The 3578-nt window shown below is 45.9% G+C and overlaps 1 pseudogene; it reads left to right on the top strand.

Moving 5' to 3' along the window:
* Positions 1-1797: 1797 nt before the first annotated feature.
* LOC136510424 (agamous-like MADS-box protein AGL80) lies at positions 1798-3031 on the top strand (annotated as a pseudogene).
* Positions 3032-3578: the final 547 nt, after the last annotated feature.

The raw sequence follows: 3578 nt of genomic DNA, 5'->3' as shown, positions 1-3578 counted from the left end.
GAAACGCTCTCTCGATACACAAATGTTGATGACGTGGACTATGTAAGTACCCTACACGCACGATATTACAATTAACTACTCTCTCGGAACACAGATTGTGAACTTTTGAGCACTTCCCATGATTTTATGTAGGTGTATAGCAAAATTTTGCATTCTAAAAAGCAAATGGAATAACATAGGCTTCTTGGACCCCTTGCGAGTCAATGAGAAGACATGTCTAGGCCTCCATGGATGTGACATGTAAGACCTAAAAAAGAGATTGATTGTTGTTTTCGACGAATTCAAGATGAAGAACAAAACCCACATGCTTCTAGCCTACAACTGCGAGTATGTGTTCTCGGTTTTTAATTTTATACTTCTTTTTTCATTAAGATTATTCGATAATTAGGATTCTGTGAATGCAGCCACTATTTTATCTTCATTTGTGTTAATCTTGCCAAAAATCTAATCGAGGTGTGGGACTCGAAGAAAAAATCATTTCATCATCTGGATGCACTTGGTGGCAGTGCTGAATTAGTAAGCGATCCTAATAACATATTATTTTATAATCATATATACCGCTTTCTAACGTTTCTCCTTTTAATATTTGCTCAGTGTCAAAGAAGACATATCGGTGGGACGCAGGTCCCATTCAAGGTTGTCGAAATGGAGGGAAAGTACCTAAAACAACCGGCGGGAAACAATGAATGCGAGTTTTATGTAATGTGGGCAATGCTTCGCTACATCGGCGGAAAATCGGAAGAAGCCGGTAAGTTGGTGTGTATAATCCCCATTTCATTTATGTCTGTTAATCATTCAACAAAATGATTTACCGATTCCTCTTTGGATATTATCTTTTTTGAACGACAACGCAAGAAATATAACCACAAAAGGCTGTTAGACATGGAGATCGTCGCGCTGCAATCGGAGCTAGCAAAATTCATCTTAGCCGATGTATTGGAAAAAGATGGAGTATTTTCCATTGCACAATCCGTGAAGTTCAAGGACCAGTGTGGCCCAGAGCAGCTCGCTAGATTATTGTAAGAAGTCCGAGAAGCATTGCACAATCTGTGAAGTCCGAGAACATTTCTTTTTTATTTTGAAGGATCGAGATCTTGATAAGAACATTTGAACTGTAACAGTAACATTTGTAATATTTAATATTGATGGACCTGTCGTCTAAGTAGCGTATATAAAGTGAAACCTGATTCCACGAAAAAATATAAATTAAAATAAATTATAAAACAATAAAATGTGAACGTGACATCACTGCCGGTTAGCATAAAACCGGCAATGTTGTCGTAAACATCACTGCCGGCTGGAGCCACAAACCGGTAGCATTGGATTAGCCATCTGCCGGTTCTTGTAATAAACCGGCAGTGATTCGTACGATAACACTGCCGGTTCAAACTCAAATCGACAGTGTTGGTGGAAATGAACTCTACCTGGGTGGATCTTATGAACCGGCAGTATTGGTGAAACTGAACTCTACCGGTTGTGTAAAGAACCGGCAGTGAAGTTGAAGAACACTGCCGGTTTGTAGGAACTGACAGTGATAGCTTACCCTCATTACTACCGGTATAATTGTACTGGTTCAAAACCCGACAGTGATGAAGTATTTTGAACCTGATAGTGAAGTGCAATTCTAACGTAGTTGTTCGTCCTCACAGGACAGTGTTGTCAGTGTTACTAAATATCTAGTTCGTCCTTAGAGACCAGTATTGTCAGTGTTGTCCTCACAGGAAAAGAGAGTTTGTGCTTTTGTTGCATTGCTTCCCGGCCGCCGGCGCCATGGGGATTCGATCCTCGCCTAGCGCCATGCCTCGTAATCAAGGGAAGCTCAAGATCCGAAGGATCGTCCAGAACGCCGTGCGGAACGCGACGTTCCGGAAGCGCCGCGCCACGCTGCTGGAGAAGGCCAAGGAGCTCTCCATCCTCTGCAAAATCCCTGTGGACATGGTAGTGTACAGCCCCGTTAACGCCCAGCCGGCGTTGTGGCAGGAGGAGCTTGACGTGGCCAAGAAGATCACGCAGAAGTTTTTAGAGCTGCCTCTGGCCTCCAAGGAGACGTACAGGCTGGACAACGAGGGCTTCCTGCGCCAGGCCTTAAAGAAGATGGGGAAACAGTTCGAGAGCTACAAGGCCACCGCCTGCCAGCTCGAGGTCAACCTCATCCTCAACGACATCAGCCTCGGCCGCAGCAGCAACGTTGACGACCTGGCCCCCGAGCTCGCCGCCGCCGTCAGGGCGGAGGTGGAACATGCTCAGGAGCTCCGTCTATGAGCGCCTGAACAAGCTCACCTCGGTTGCAGCGGTGGTCGTTCTGCCGCCGCTCGCACTGGAAGAAGCTGTGGCGGCGGTGCTTGTGTCGTCACAGCAGGAGCCACTAATGGTGGCGCCACTTGCTATGGCGCCACCGATGGTGGCGAACGCGCCGCTGTTTGTGCAGCAGCCGCCGCCGCTAGAACCCGAGCTGTTCTACTGCCACCGCATGAGCCCCTGATGGCACCGTCGCAGGACCCACTGATGGTGCCACCGTTTGCGATGGCGCCGCCAATGGTACCCGACGTGCCAGTGTTGTCAAGAAGGTGTTGGAGAAGCATGACGTGCTGTCAAGAAGGTGTTGGAGAAGCCCATGGAGGAAGCTACCGACACAATCAACAACAACCACGTGGCTCCTATATGCGGTCAAGAAGGTGCACATCGTGTCTTAATTATGATTTTTGTTACTTCATTTTGATTGGCTCCTATATGCATTTTGAATGCATGTGTCACACACGCTCATCTTATTTGTGGGTCATACACTTACACTCGTATACAAAATGAACAAGGTCGATATTTTCTAGATAATTGAACTTATTTAGAGTGGTGCTAGACCATATTGTGTGAGAGCAAGTTCATAACTTTTTCTTGACGACTCATCGCGTCATGAACATTTATTTGTGTAGCACATGTCCTAGTAAAATGAAGTTAGGCATGTATCCACAGGTGTATCTTAGTCGGTGTTTTCCTAAACGCTAAACTGGTAAACAGTCGGCCACCTACCGTTTAGCCATTATTTAGACAAAACGTCCCATTAAACGGGCTAAACGGCCAATTAAATGGGGTAAATGGATGATTAAACGAAAACGGCGCACCACCGTGTAGCGTTTACACGGTGTTTAAACGGGCTAAACGACCGTTTAGGTGAACAGTGATCTTAGTAGGAAAAAATATTTTTTGATTTGCCCAACTATGTTGTGTCATCAGATCGATATCTTTGTCCTTCTTCTGTGTTTATACATTGTCCCTCTTCCGTATTTGGAACCAAACACAAACCAAACACAATTTCATGTAGGTCAGTCACACACCCATACAGGCTACAAAATGAGCATCTCTCCATCCCCATTCTCACACCAACCAAGAGAGAACACCTTATTTCCTCTCCTTCTCTAGCATTCCAAGAGTTGTTCTGTTGCAGCAAGGCTCACCGAAGCGTCAAGATCCCATGGATCGCCAACAAGAACGTTGTGGCTGGTGGTGTCCCTGAGGGGCCACGACAACATGCTCTAGAAGGCCGAGGAGCTCTCTAGCCCACTATGATGTCTCTGTCCCCACGG

Source organism: Miscanthus floridulus, chromosome 16 (assembly GCF_019320115.1).
Source record: "Miscanthus floridulus cultivar M001 chromosome 16, ASM1932011v1, whole genome shotgun sequence".
NCBI classification, from domain to species: domain Eukaryota; kingdom Viridiplantae; phylum Streptophyta; class Magnoliopsida; order Poales; family Poaceae; genus Miscanthus; species Miscanthus floridulus.
The sequence above is the reverse complement of the archived record's forward strand: the minus strand, read 5'-3'. Positions and strand labels throughout refer to the sequence as shown.